The 16189-nt window shown below is 33.9% G+C and overlaps 1 long non-coding RNA gene across 1 annotated transcript in view; it reads right to left on the bottom strand.

Moving 5' to 3' along the window:
* The window catches only part of LOC146544502 (uncharacterized), a 31284-nt gene extending 16762 nt beyond the window's left edge, over nucleotides 1-14522 (bottom strand). Inside the window, exons 1-3 of the long non-coding RNA XR_014882795.1 lie at nucleotides 14338-14522; nucleotides 12722-12897; nucleotides 11615-11740 (exon numbers count right to left, since the gene is read on the bottom strand). This is a non-coding gene — a long non-coding RNA (uncharacterized LOC146544502). The remainder of the gene's footprint in view (nucleotides 1-11614; nucleotides 11741-12721; nucleotides 12898-14337) is intronic.
* Between the last annotated feature and the right edge of the window lie 1667 nt (nucleotides 14523-16189).

Here is a 16189-nt window from a genome sequence, read left to right as displayed (position 1 = left end):
TGCAACCACTTTTCTGATGATAAAATGGTTTAAATTAGCTAAAAATTAAGTATCTTCTGTCCACAAATTGGAGATGGTACATGTCTGTTTGTTATGTATCTACATTCTTTTTCAAGCAATATTTACTGGGCAATCTATGCCTTGTATAGCCTTTTGAGCAACAAAATATGACAGTCAAGAGTGGTATGCAGCACTGTGTGTTTACTTCATTTAAAGGACAGCTTTATGACAGAGAGGGATTGCACATAGTAAATCAAAATAAAAATTAGTTGAACTGTGCACAGACAAGAATTTTTGTTTAGATAAACAGAATGATCTTCTGACTAAATATATTTCAAACTGTTGCAAATTTTCACATGGATATGCAGTGTAAATTTTCAGCGTTTTAAAAGTAATTAAAATGGATGTATTTGCTATTTTAGTTAAAGTTTGGAGATTCTGAAAGATTTAAAATTCTTTCATTGATTTCTCTAAGTATCTTCTTACATTATAGTTCTCTAAATTGCCACATATAGAAATCAAACAAGCAAAAAAAAAAAAAAACAAATGAAAGAAAAACAACAAACAAGAGGGAAGTATATAATGCATAACTTTCATCATTTAAATCTGTGGAAAAAAATGTAACAGTTATACATGAATTGAATGATAGATGACAAGTTTAAAAATTAAAGATTTAGCTATCCTAGTTATTTCAACTTATTCACCCCTTAAAAGTTACCTAGGCATGCAAGAAAAAGAGCTCTTCTTAGCAGACCACTTATTCCTGCATCTTGATTACAGAAGTGTTAAAAACAAATTCTGCAAATTCTAGTGTCTAACAACTTATTAACTTCACTGGAAATTGTGCAACTATCCTCAACTATCCCTTGAGGATATTTAGCACTATTTAATACCTCTGCTTATAGCTGAAATGCTGGCTGCTCTAACACAGGTAAAGAAAGCTGGCCCATACATGGTTTAAAGCCTTTTCATTCTAATCATGCTTAAAAGAGAAAATCAAAGGCTCATTTTCTTGTTTTAAGCAAACTTTTGCACTTATCCCTAGTAAAAAAGCTGGTCATTTTAGAAGAAAGCCATGAGAGTTTTCTATTTTTCATTTATTTGGACTTTCTTAAGAACAGAATTTCTTTCTCTGAGTGCAGGCAAGAACAATGATTTGCTCCATAGAATCAACTGGAAGCAAATCAACTACAGTTTGACTATAAGATTGAAGCTCTGTTATAGTCAGAGCTGCAGTATTGCTCCACTATCCATAGTCCATAAAAAAGTTCTGCGTTCCTAATGAAGGTTCATCAGAACAACTGGCCTTACAATAAACCTATAAAGCATGAATTACACATTTTTTTCCCACACGGACATAATCTTTCTATATTACACCTTTTCAAAACAGAAGGAATATGTTTTAAACAAATACATACCTCCTTGCAGCAGTCTCATTAAAAGAGAGGAGGTTTCAGTAGTGATACTTAAGCCTAGGGTAAATCTATCAATTATTGAAATTCATTAATTAAGCAAAATATTTACTGAAAGTTGCTGCGCACCTATCTCAGTTTGAAGATTTTTCTATCAAAACACATCTCATTAAAATTTTACATGCTAATCAGTATGTTTACAATTTCATTTTATGAGACTATAATTTTGCACTGTGGTTTTGAATTCTTTTCATTATAATTCTATGCCAATTAACTCAGAGAGGAAAAATGTAATTTACAGGTTTGCATAATTGCCCAGATGTTAAGATGTAGCACAAGTTGAGAACAAAACCAAAGACTTTTTAAGCTTATGATTTTGAACAGAGAAAAGCTAACTTTACTTTCTTCGTGGCTGCTAATTTTGCAGCTCCATGTTTGGAGGTAATGCACAGCATTCTGACTTTGATGAAAATCCAGAAACTGTTTTTAATATTCTAGTTTCAGTACAACAGTTTTAAAAGGAAGACTTTATGCAAGAGTGGATATCCAGGCTTCTAAAAACACAGAGAGTATTGACCTTTGTTCCAAAAGCAGGTAAAAATGATCATGTACTGTAGAGAATCTTGATGGGTAAGAAATTTCTCTATTCAAGGCTCGTTACTTCTATATTCTGATTACTGTTTCTACGTCTCTTAAAGTCTCTTTGTAGATCTGTTTATCATATATTTTTTCATCTTTTTCCCTGATACCATTTTATTTCTTATTTTTTCTGACAGAGTCTCTAGAATAATTTTGATTTGCTGTATTCACATGTGGATTTTGGGCTTCATGTAAAAGATTAGTGATGAAGCATAGTGTATATTGTATGAGGATGACTCAGAAATCCATTAATTTAGGTCAGAAGCTGATACATAGCAATAAAGGCATCTGTTTAGATCATTCAACACTTAGTTTTCCAGACATAATATCAACTTTGTATACTACTTCTCCATTTGTCTAGTAAAAATAGATGTGACAGAAATTTGAAGTAAAGTGGATTTTTTTCTCTTAAGGTAGGTGGACAAGTCATTACTACGCTATGTAAGTTAAGTATTGAATGCTCTATGACATACATGCAATCTAGAGAAAATGAATTATAGGATGGTTTAAAAGCCTCATATTTTAGGCTTCAGAAAATTGTGAGAAACACATGAGAAACTGGGTGAATATATTCCCTTTTTTGAGAAAAGGCAGCAGATCACTTAAAAGTTTGTTTTTAATCAAAAACCGAGTGCTTATCGTTCTTGAGGAAAATATGTTGGAATACATGGACTACCATAAAGGAGTCCCTCTAGTAAGGGGCAGAGGGATAAGTAAAATTACTTTATAGTTCAGATAAGATTGGAGAGACAAGACTGACAAAAACTCTTTCCAAAGCTAACAGCTCCTTACATACCATTCATATAAAAAGATGTTGTGATTTATACCAGAAGAAACAAATTTGGTAGATATCTGCAAATCAGTCCTCAGATAAGTATATTTTCTCCTAAAATATACATTTTGCTCTTACTTGACTTACTATAGGGCAACGGCAACAGAATTTGTAATTTTCCATTTTACATATTCACTTAATCACTCTCAGGAAAAAAAAAAAAAATTAAGAAAAAAAGTGTTAAAGTGTTTCCACAATCAGTTTGTCTATCTTCCCTTACTTTAGTTACTATATACATTTAACATGGAGGTGCATACGAAGCAAAGGTGTACCACTAAATTCCTCCATGGGGAATAAAATGGCACTCTGACACTTATTGATGCTTGCTGAAATGTTACGGAGATCGAAGAGTGGATGTTAACACAGTGAAAACAAGACTACATGGGCAACATTTTTCTTGCAATGATGCTGTAATAGCAGTTGTGAAACAGTGGGTTGCTTCCGCTTATACAGATTTTTCCAAGTGTGGCATGCTTGCTCTTGTTTATCAGTGGTAAAAACGTATACTAATAGAGGTGACTATGTTGAAAAAACTGTTTTGCTGCTGAGAATTTGCTCTATCAAATAGTGCTATTGTGTTCTTCGTACTTGCTGTTGTTTCCATGGAAAAAAAATAGGCATTATTTTCAGAGCAACCTATGTAACAGATAAACTATATGTATAATGAATGAATATATGGATATTATAATTAAGAAATATACTGGAAAGTTAGGCTAAACAGGTTATCATGCTAAAGAAGAACGGATGAAAGCGTACCTTTGTCCTGGGCTTGCTGAGAAGATTTCAAGGGGAGTAATCTCCAAAAGAGAACCTTTGCCAGTGGTAGTCAGCTCTTAAATGCGGTCTAGGAGAGGTGGAGTCAGGCTCCACCCCTTCCAATAGCACAGGAGAATTGTCTTCACCCATGCTCCCAGGGCTGACTCATCGCTCACCTCAGGTGGTCAATCAGAGGTTCTGGCCGTGATTCAGCAGTTCCCATATACTATATATATATATGGACATACATGTAACTTTGGAAATGGACAGTCTGCAGTTGTAATTGGAAGTGTTGCTACTTGTTCTGTATCACTGAAGTATCAGCACTGTTCATAGAGCTTTTGAAAATTCATGTACATTCAATGCAGATTTTATTAATGTAATAAAAAAGAAATTAAGTGGATTCTCTGATGATCTTTGTAAAGTGCAATAGAAACATGAAAAAATACTAATGGATTTATCCCAATATTTATAGAAGTTATGTTTCATGTAATAGCTTTCACTAAAGGCAAGGGAGCATGTCCAAAGATTGGCAATGAAGCTGGTAAGGGGTCTGGAGCACAAGTCTTATGAGGAGCAGCTGAGGGAATTGGGTTTGTTTATTTTATAGAAAAGAGGCTCAGGGAAGAAATTATCACTATCTACAACTGCCTGAAAGGAAGCTGTACGGAAGTAGCGGTCAATCTCTTCTTCCAGGTAACTAGTGATAGAACTAGAGGGAATGGACTCAAGTTGTGCTAGAGGAGGTTCACTTTGGGTATTGGGAAAAATTTCTTAGAATGAGTGGTAAGCCATTAAAACAGACTGCTGAGGGAGGTGGTGGATTCCTTGGATGTGTTCAAGAAAAAGGTAGATGTGAGGAACATATTTTAGTGGGCGTAGTGGAGATGAGTTGATAGTTGGACTTGAGGATCCCAGAGATCTTTTTCAACCTTAATGATTCTATGATTCTTACTACACTTAAACTGGTTTATGTCTTCATAATGAGACTATCACAAACTATGCTGTGTGCAATGGGTAAATAATTCTCAGCTGCAGAAATATTGGGGTCTAAAGTTTGACAATGTGATTGAATATTTCAAGCGAAAAAATATAACTAAGATATGGAAAAGTGTATTTTAAATATCATGACATACGATCTGTATATTATAGCAGTAGAAATGCAAGAGTTCTAATTCTTCATTATTGAGCTTGGTATGTGTGGGGAAGGGTGAGAGAAACAGGGTTTTCTTGTATGAAAAGAATTTGCATATCAGCTTGAAGGAAGCCCTTTTGAATGCTTGAAAACAAAAACTGCAATGTCATAATATTGGAAATTTTTTATCAACTTCTCTGACATGCTCCATAATGTTATAAGTTTAATGCTAAAGTAATTTTATACAGACTGCTTCTTTAAAAGAACAAGATAAATACACTCACTGAGGGATAATTTTGCATGGCAGCAGTTAAAAGTCATTTGAAGTACTTCAAGGGAGACAAGAAGAAGATTTTAGTTTGGATCTGGATTTTATCTTCAAGTTTGGAACTGAAAAAAATAGCCATTGTAAATAGAGTTGCTCAAGTAAAAGGAAATATGTAATAGTAATAGTAATGCTCAATTTAAATAAAAATAATAATAAAAATAGAAGTTATATGCATGGAGTCCTAGTCCTCAGAACGTAATTAATTTTGTTATAAAAGCATGTCTACCCACTGTTCAAGTCATATGGCTTACACTAAAAACAAATACCTTCTGCTTGTAAATCATATCTGCTTCTATTTTTCTACCTAGCATTCTCACAGACAAAAGTACAGATTACTACAAATATGTAGCAACATCTGTGTTTTTTAGCTTTCTTTTTTCGTCCATCTGGGAGCAGCCTGCTGGACATTGTTCCTTTGGTTTCTCTTGCACAGTCAAACCATCTCTCCACACTGTTTATGTAATTCTTTCACACACAAAAAGGAAAAAAAGTGAAGGAAGAATGTCATAAACTAAATCAATATTACACTTGTTATAATTTCACAAAAAGCATTCAGTTGATTTATTTACCAGGATATCTATTTAATCACATACATTATTATCCTGGAATCCTTTAGTATGCAGTAAAAGAGAACGGGGGGAGTGATAGATTCGCAGTGAGAGTATGAAATGAGGGAATGCAGTAGAGATCTAATGTTCATGGAGGCTAGATTTGAACAGAAGTAATGAAATGATGACAGCAAAAATAAGAGGAGATCAGGAATACAATGGAGAATGTAGCATTACTACAGAAACAGTGGAAATAAGGAACTAGGGCAGGAGAGAAAGGACCTGGTTGGTAAAGGCATAAGGAAAAAAGAAGAAAAAGGAGGTGTAACAGAAAATGAAACTCAGCTGAACTTAACTGATTTTGTACTGTAGATTCATCTAGACAGGCAGCAGTGAAAAATAATTTTCCAGTGATTCTCATCAATGGATGAATACTTTGGTTTGATACATTATGGTGACTTTGTCTTGAATCTTCAATGCTAGAAACCCTCTGCAGCTGCAGATTTATTTTCCCTTACCTTTTTACTTTTCCTCATAAGATGGTAGATTATGGAAACATTTTCTTTCCCTGAGGAAATTTTTAACATGGTTGTCAATGTGTGCTTCATTCCCAGTGGCTCAGAGGCCAAAATGAACTATCCCTACATATCTATCTATGGCTGGATATGTTATACAGATACAAGTAAGGTTCCTGCTGCTCAGTCTTATTGCTGTCTCACAGAAAAAGCTGGCTGAGGAATTATTTGGATTTGTGATATCAACATGAAAAAGGAAATGAGATGGAAAATATTAATAAAACAATAGCTCTAGAAGGCCAATCTAATGATGAACTGTCAACACAGACTGCTCCCACTCTTAAAGTCTGTGTGACAATTTCAGTATGATGAAACAGGGTAAGGCGGCAAAGCAAACAAATGAAGTAATTCTTCCAGAAATATGATTTGAAAATAATCCTCCTGGGACTTCATCCAAATATAAACAAAATATATTTTTTTCATTGTCCTTCATAGTAGCAGTGCAGGTATCCAATTTAACTCAATGAATTTCCCTGTCTTTCAGAAAACCTGTTTTTTCTGTCTATCTACTCCCATAAATGTCTTTTAATTCATTCCATATTGGTATTTTTTTCAAATATCTTAACAGAAAGTTACATTTGGTACCTTATCACAGGTTCTAAGAAAATTCAGGCAATTTTATATTGAAAACTTATTCAGTTAAAGTAATCTCTAACAGAGCTGGAGGTAGTCTTTCGAGATGGGGATTGGGAATTTCAAAGTAAACTCTTCAAACACATAATTCTGTTTCTTTTGCCTGATTTTTATGTTACTCTCCTTCTAGAGGAGAATATTTTGACAGCCTTCTTACAGAACTGTTCAAGTGACTAAGTTTTGCAGTTCAAATATAAAATTACATGCTCATATTTAGTTTTTTGAAAAATCAAAATAACAAACTAAAAATCCCATTCTGAAGTATTTTTGGCTGCATTAAAAATAATTGCATTTTATTGAAAAGATTAAAAAAGAAGTTCTTAATATTGAGCTGATTTCCAAAAGCCATTCCTCAAACACTCACAAGTAAAATAAAAAAAAAAGTACTTTTAAATTGATGCATGCTGATGTGTTTAGAGATCACACATTTCTCCCTCCCTAAGAGCAAGTATGGTGCATAGACTACGCCCAAAAGCAAGTGGGTGAATAAAATATAATGTAAACTATCAGTTTTAAAGCTGGATTCTTATATTTTATCAAGATTTTACTTCCATTAATTTCAGACACCTCTGAACAAGATGATCAAGTGAAAGGCATCTTCAAAGAAGATTTATATCGGGAATTACTCTCTTTCCAATAGAAGGATACTTCTTTACATTAAAAAAAAAAAAAAAATAGGAGTTGCATCAAAATAGAAATATGTTGTACATAGCTTATGTATGTGCGTATCAAAAATATTCAGATGTTTCTTTTTTTTAATTTGAAATTTATACTTTTGTAATTAAAAACTGCTTGTAATTTTTATTTCTGAAGTTGCGTTGTCTGCAGATGTTCTGAGCTAATCAAAAAATTATCCTACTTTTCCTAAATTGATGGTTATTTTTTCTTTTTTATTCCTTTAGAAAGTAACCAACTGGAGTAGCATAAAGTAAGTCAGAATACATGAAATGCATTGATATTAACTCCGAGGTATAAACATCTTGATTGAAGTTCTGGTATATTCATTTCCAAATTGTATTGAAGGAGTCTATGAAATTAGACTATGTTTCAGATAAATCTCCCACTTGGACTCCCATTAAAGCAAGCACAATTATTGATTAACTGCAGTGAAGGAAAACTGTAGAGTTTTATAAGAAAAATTTGTACTTCCAGGTCAATCTTACTTCATGTTTATTCTAAAGCAATGGTCAGCTACTTTGGCTGTCTAAACTAATTTCCTGATCAATTATTTTTATTTGGATTTTTGCACTTACAGAATAAAACCTGATGTTTACTGCACGCATATGTTGCAAAAATGACATTTAATTGCACTGAAACACATGGCTCAAATTTATTAGCAGTAGCCATTCAAGCACTGAAGAGATGAGTGAGACTCACTTAATTTGCTTTTATGATGAACAATTCATTAAATTTAGATTTTTTGTTAATAGAAGTGTCAAATTATATTCTCAAATCTTTTATTTGCGAGTTAACTAAAACAACAACAAAGTACTTTTTTTGAAACCTGAATATTTCTGTTTGATCTATTCAAACTTTGGAAAACATACACTTTAATAAAATAGCAGATATGTCTACAGACAAATGAATCAGACAAATGCAACTAAATCACAATCTGGATCCATTTTAACAGTCCAAGCAGTCAGAACTGAACAACTGAAGAACGTTTATGACTAGTAGAAAAATGGTGAATTCAGCTCATTTTTGTAAATGACAGACTGAATCTTGAAATTACTAACAAAACAAGGAGTGAATTATGAAATATACAATAGAGATAGATTTCATATTAAGCTCTGGAAATATTTCTCCTAATAGACATAAAGCGGTTGTACTCCCACTACCTCTTTGAATCTATTCCATCACCAAGAATGCATTTTATTATAAGCTTCTCAGTATTGACTGTTAGGAAGCTGATAGTGCAACTCTCAGATATCTTTTAATATTAGAAACCTGCAATTCAACCCATGTCTTCTTCTCTCTCATAGTCTTTCTTCTTTCCTGTAACACCACAATACCGTTTATATAATGCCTTGATGACAGTGTCATCCTCACATTAGTACATCCCACTAGATTCCTGAAATAATGACAGTCTAGAAGCAGTGTCCTCTTTCCACCAGATCTCTCAGATGTCTGTTATTACTGGATGGTCTTTTGGTGCCTGTACTGTGTGTAGGTAGCAGAAGGAGGGCTGCAGGGGCATCAGTGAGGAGAATCTCTAGAATCTCACAGACTTAAGTAGTCAGCCAGTAACCAGAGCAGTCAAGAAAAGATTAATAACAGCCAAAATGCTTTATCATTATTTACAAGCAATAGTCATACTGAGATAAGCATGAACACAAAAATCAGCAGGTGAAAGTTATGTATCATTAGACAGACCTTGGTGGTTCTTGTCCCAATGAAGAGTTTCTACTCTAACTCTTATCTTGGACGTATTACGCTTGACAGAGTCATACTTACTACTATAGAGGAGAAAAACTTTGCAAAGAAATAAAATCAAAACTTGGGGAAAGTTTTGGAAGAGACAATTTGAGGTAGATGAAAGTCTGACCAGATTAGAAGGTACTTTTGCTCATTTTCAGTGGAAATTTAAATGTTTTTCTTTTCATAGAACTCAAATACTACTAGGGTGCATAAACAAAATAAAATCAAATAACTATCAACAAATTTTATAGTTAATGTAAAATAAAAGTAGAAGAGTATGTGTTGAGGTGGGGGTCAGCATCTTCTCCCATACTAGCAATAGGACTAAAGGGAATGGCCTCAAGTTGCATTAGAGGAAATTCAAATTGGATGTTAAATACTTCTCCGAGAGAGCCGTCAGGTGCTGGAATGGGCTGCTCAGGGAGCTGGTGGAGTTGCCATCCCTGGAAGTGTTCAAGAAATGTTTAGATATTGTACTGAGGGAAATGTTTTAGTGGGAAATATTGGTGGTATTATAGTTGGACTGGATGATCTTGGTGGTCTTTTCCAACTTTGGTGATTTTCTATGATTCTATATATTATGGAAGTGGAACGAACATAAAGGGTTTTGTAAGTGGTATTGAACGCTCCAAAACTGCAGATGTCTGAAAAAGTATGTTTTTAAAAGTCGAGACCAATACTGTCCTTCTCTTGATGCCAACTTTATTACTCTTTTCCACTTTATAACTTCTATTTATACTGAGTCCTTTGAGTCTTAAACTGCTTTTTCTGCATGTCTAGCTTCTTGTTATAAAACCTTCCTCCCTCAGTACTTTGACAGCATATCAACCAACAAATCTCACTTGTGACAAACTCTAATGATTGAAGCACATATCTTGATTTCTCTCAGTACCTCAATACATTTCTGATTCAATACAGACTTTACTGTTATTAGCCCATCTTGCCTTTTACTGTCTCTTTTCATCCATCAAGCATAAAATACATGTCACTCCTGCAGTCATCAGATTTGAAAGGCCAGGAGGGGACAAGAATAGCAATATTAACTGTAGTTTCTAGACTACTTTTTAACTATTCTGGCTTGGGAAATACTAATTTTTTTCAAATCGGTCAGAAAATTGCACCAGAAAATCTTCAGACTAGTTTTAGTAACATACTTGAGAAAAAAGGGAGGCAACTATTTGCTTAAAAATTTTCCCATCAGGAGTTAGAGCTATCCCTTAGCCATATATTGGAACAATTTGTTACAGACATGCTCAAAAACACTTTTGTGGTGGTTGTTAGAACTCATTGGGGTCAACACTGCTTGTACAGTATAATCATGTCAAACATGTCCATTATCATAACTCCAACTCAAAGGCCAGATTTAGAATATTTTCAGTGCAAGTAATTTAACTGGGCATTTACACACTATATTCTTAGTGGTTGGGGTGTTTTTTCTTTTAGTATTATATTGACACAAAAGTAAAAGTGTAAGAAGATTAGTCCTGTACCATGCTGCCTTTTAAGCACTGAGGAAATTCTAACAGTGAATGGGTTTTGGACAAAAAGAAAATTTCCATATGATTGATTTTTTTTTTTTTTTAAGGAAATAATAGATGCTGAAGGATGGTTGACAGTTTATGCTTGTAATAGATATTTGTAATATCTATTTCATTTGAATAGTTGAACTGGACAAAAAACAGTGCTAGTGGATCTACCAGGTGAAACCTAGTAAATTATAAATATTCTTATCAGAAATTGAATGTAAGAGAGAAAAAAATGAAAGGAACACTTCAAACTGACGTTTTGGCTTAGAAACAAAGTGAGAACTGGAAAGATGTGTTGAACACATGATCCATGTCTCTAAATTATGTGAAGAAATTAATGAATTTTATACACTCATTATCTCTATGTCCAGTCTGAGAAATATGAATTTTATTATTAGAGACAGAATTATTTAAAGAGAAACTTTGTCTTGTTCTATTTGGTTTTGAGCCATGGTTAAAAAAATTGGTGTCCTTATTCACAGTTGTAGATCATGTTAACTGTAGTAGCATTTTGCTTAAAATGCACCCTTGAGGCAAACAGATGACAGCTTGCTTTAGGAGCAGCACTGCCAATGGATCAAGGAATGTGACCTCTCCCCTCAGCACAAATAAGACACCTCTGGCTGTGTCCAGGTCTGGACTCCTCTGTATAAGAGAACCACAGGTGTAATTTAGTAACAAGGGCAACAAATGGATAGAGAGTTGATTAGAGGATTGGAACATCTTCCATGCAGGAAAAAGCTGAGAAAAATGTGACTGTTTAATCTGGAGAAGAGAAGGATAAGGGGAGCCTCCTCAGTGTGTATAAATACCTGAGCAACCTGTCCTACCAAGCTGACACCTCTTCAGGCACGGAGGTTGGATTAGGTGATCTCCAGAGGGCCCTTCCAAACTCAGCCACTCTCCAATTCTGTGATTCTAGATATCATCTTCCAAACCTAGTTGTGAGTTAAAAATAATATGGATTTGAAATAAGTTTTTCTACATACAGCGAGTTGATAGTTGTTTAGGTCTACCACAGAATCTTTGAAAATAATTACCTCCCAAATTATATTAATTATATAAAAGTGGATGAGTGGAAAACAAAAAATGTGTTAATCTATTTTTGTCACCAGACCTCCTTTGTACAAAACATATGGGCAGTCAGATAGTGTTAGGGACAATATGCTTCACATTCAAAGGAAAAGCAAATTGAATAACATAGTTTGTAGTGCTGAGCAGGTCATTTAAACACCACAGATGAATTTTAGCTTTTGCTTGCAAAGTTCAAGATCAACACTATCATTTATTTGTCTGACATTCTAATAGAACTTTGTTTGGGGGAATTCTTCAAGCTAATGCATCATGTGCACTCTAAAGCATTAAGTTTGCAATACAGTTTTCTAGGACAGACCTCTGTATATGGCAAAATAGTAGCAATCCATTAACATCAGTTGTGTGCTGCACACATGCAGGATTCTGCACTGAAGAAAAAATAAATACTGGGCCAGTGCCATAAGATTTCTTATTCTACAACTTTTAGAAGAAATGCTGTTCACATATTTTAAATGTGGCTTATGTTTAATTTGCTCTTACAGCTTTTACATTTCTTCCAGAAATAATAATGTATATAAAGAGAAGCAGAAAGAGTTTACACTCCTAGACTTTATACTGTTAAAGAAAGGAAGCATTCTATCTGTAGTGATTTGACTGTCTGCAACAGAATAATTTTTCCACTCTGTTTCAATGAACAAAGAGATATTGATCTGTCTGGAAATAAGCCACTGTCTTTCCAGCAATTTCTCTCAGATAGAATTGTTCAGTCTTCAAGTTGTCATTTATTTAGTTAAATTTTTTAAGGATGAGGCTGAAAATGGTTATGAGAAAGCATCCTCTCGTGCATACACTGGTTTGTTTCTACACTACAGAATGACACTTACTTTACATTTGCCTCAGTGTGTAAGTTACAGGCTGTCAACAGCAAGCTCACAGCCTAGCACACTGTAGAAGATGGAAGTGTGGCTTCTTTGAAGTTGCTCATAGTTTCCATCAAGATCAGCAAAGTTTCAAGCTTATGACAAGATAGCAGCATTCCCTCAGAGAAAGTAATGGATATCTGCAAAAAGCAAATGGAGCTTACTCATGAGGAAGGATACCAAGAAAGCCATGTTTCGCTATTTTCACTGAGTAGCAATACTAAAAGCACCAGTTTGCATAACCAAACTTAGATAGCAGGCTAGGAAGAAGAATCTATTATTAATTCGATTAACTCCAAAACCCAGGACAGATGAGAATTAATTCTAAATCAACTGACTACTCCAGACCATTGTGAAAAGACTTTCAGAGAGAATCTCTAAAGAAAAACGCAGACAGGTATAAAAACAAGATTGTGATCTGTAATAATTGTATCATGAAGTTATCTCAAATTGTAACAGAATGTGAGACTTGGTTCTTTATATCTGCTGCCCTAAATGCACTTGTCCCTGAGGTAAAACAGGAAGGCATTCATGCCAAATGCTGAAACAAAGTATGCTTGTGCATAAAACATGAGCCAAATAATTCCATGGGAGGACAACCTTTTTGCAAGGATTTTCAAGTCATGTTGGCAGGGTCAAGATCTGCAGAATGTAAGTTACTACTTCTTTTTATTTTGAGTCATTAAGCTGTGAGTAGATTTAAAATATATATTGAATACTTTCTCAAATGTTTCATAGTAACTTTTTTATATTGAAAAAAGTAAGAGAGACTATTTAATTTGTGATATCACTACCAACATCTTTACCTTATTTTCTTGTCAATACAAACTATAAAAACAAGTATTTTTAAAAATAGGTATGTATCAACTAATTCCATTTTAAAGTACTTATCTACATCTTTGGTCCAGGAGTTCTCAAATCATCACAGCAGTTGAATGCATCATTTAAACAAAATTAATAAAGAAGTAATTTCCGAAAGGTGTTCGATTTATTTTCATTCTTTGAGATAATTTACTTGTTTTCATGGCAAGGAGCTGCTGATTCTCTTCGATTTTGTCTGAACACTAACATATTAAATAGCATACATACACTTAGAAATACCTTTGGTTCTATATAGAAAATCAGATGTTTGTGCATCTACTTATAAAGATATGGGAGAAAGACACATCATATTTATCTTAGTAAAGTATGTGGAAATACACTTTGCGATCAGCATGTCCCACATTCAGACAGAAAACTTAATGGTCTTGAAGTGTGCATCTTTATTAGATAAGAGGGAAATAAGGATCAGAATACTGTTGCTATTTCTATGGTTGTTTCAAAGGATGGCCTTGAACTCGTTTGTTAATGACTATGCAAGCATTCAACATATTTGTAATGATTTAAATTATTTTTTTCTCATGAATATTTATGTATGCATATGTATTTTGGAATTCATTAAAGAGGATCATATAAGATTCTATAACAAGCTCCACATTCTATCATTGCCCTGGAATTATATTTTAGTAAGGGCAAAATCTGTGAAAGGTACTTAGACATTCTTAGCTTTAATCATATGAACAACAACTTTTACTTCTTACCTCCTTCCTGGACTAACATGCTTTAAATCAGACTTGGATTTGGGTGTTTTTCTGGATTTTTGCCCACTTTATAAAACTGAAGCTGAAGTTTCATAAAATGTAGACAAGGTGCTGTGGGTTGGTTCACATAATTGCTCACTCACACTTTGCCACCTCAGTAGGATGGAGGAGAAAACAAGAAGAGGAAAAACTGAAAAGGAAAGAAAGAGAAATTATATATAAAAATCGTAGGAAAATCTAATATATAATGAGTAGACCTATTGAAGACTGTGTTACTAACTCCATTATAGAGTGCTGCACAGCATGACCAGGAGGTAGTGATAAATTACACATAAAAGACAGAACTGAAAAATGTAGTGCATTTCAACAGTTAGCTTTCAGCACTATTCTCTACAAAAGCCCTGCTAAATTATAGAAGCAGCAGTTCTTAGAAGGAGTTCATTTTTTCTTTATGAAATATTTGAGCACCAGAAATCTCTACTAAACATGTATATAGCATTTGTTATTTTGTCTCAGATGTTCCACAGTGACACCAATACTGTCAATCAATTAATCTCAACTTCCTATTCAAAGCATTTAATGACATCAACAGTGTGACTGAGTACACCCTCAGTAAGTCTGCAGACAACACCAAGCTGTGTGATGAGATTGACACACTTGAGGGATGGGATGCCATTCAGAGAGACTCATTCAGACTCGAGCAGTGGGCCCTGGTAAATAAACCTCATGAGGTTCAGTAATTCCAAGTCTTGCACCTGGGACGTGGCAATCAAGATCAGGCAGCAACAGACTGAGCAACGTGACCTCTGAAGATGCAGATGTCCCTGTTCATTGCAGGTTTGTTTGACAAGCAAGATGACCTTTAAGGGTCCCTTCCAACTCCAATGATTCTATGATTATAAAAATCATAAACTTTTAATGTCAGTAGTCCTATGAGGCTAGGAATGGATATCTTATCGCTTCATGGATATATTGTCTTACCATAAAAAAAAAAAAAATCCCGTGCAATCTAGCAAGCTATTTTTGCAACAATATTAATTGAAATCATCTTGAAAAATCTATGAATTGGAATTGCTTTAGTGATGCATTACAGTGGTGTCTATCACCTGCTAATCAAGATATTTTCTTTCTAAATCAGCCCTTGATTTAGAGCATTTATGATTATTTCTAAATGTAATGTTTTCTTTGTCCTAGTATTATTTTATTAGGCTCCTTCCTGTGTTATATACTTTCAGTCCTCCTTTGCTAAAATGCCAAACAGTTTTGCATCATGAACATTAACACATTTCTACTATTAAAACTAATGTGACAATACAGGGTAGTCTTTAACAAGCTCATTCTTCAACAGTAGCACTTCATGCTACTGTTTGTTTCTCATTACCACTGTTCACTTGCTCAGAGATAGCATTTATCCTCTGAAAAATGTCACCATCTAGAAAAGTACATGCAGACAGGGCCTTTTTAGTTAAATTATGCTTTGTTTACTAGTTTAAATGGTTTTTAAGAAGTACTTTTTTACATTGCTCTTTGGACTATCATGCAATACTTGCAAATTCAGTTTGAAGTTTCAAGTCACATTTTACTTCTTTTTAAAAATAGAATTACGATGATTAAAATGCTTCTTTTTTATCCTTAAGTATTCTAAACTGTACTTTCCTAATAAATTAATGTTAAAATATAAATAAAAGAAAAAGTTTTCATGAAGATAGCTATGCTTTCCTATACTCTTAATGTATTCAAAAGGAGTAGACACACATTTCTAATTGATATTCAAAAACTATTTAAGCAGAAAGCTAAATTATGGTACAGCTAGTCTCAAAGGAGCAGCCTAGTTTACTCACATTATTTCTAT

Source organism: Meleagris gallopavo, chromosome 4 (assembly GCF_905368555.1).
Source record: "Meleagris gallopavo chromosome 4, MGAL_WU_HG_1.1, whole genome shotgun sequence".
Lineage (NCBI taxonomy): Eukaryota > Metazoa > Chordata > Aves > Galliformes > Phasianidae > Meleagris > Meleagris gallopavo.
The sequence above is the reverse complement of the archived record's forward strand: the minus strand, read 5'-3'. Positions and strand labels throughout refer to the sequence as shown.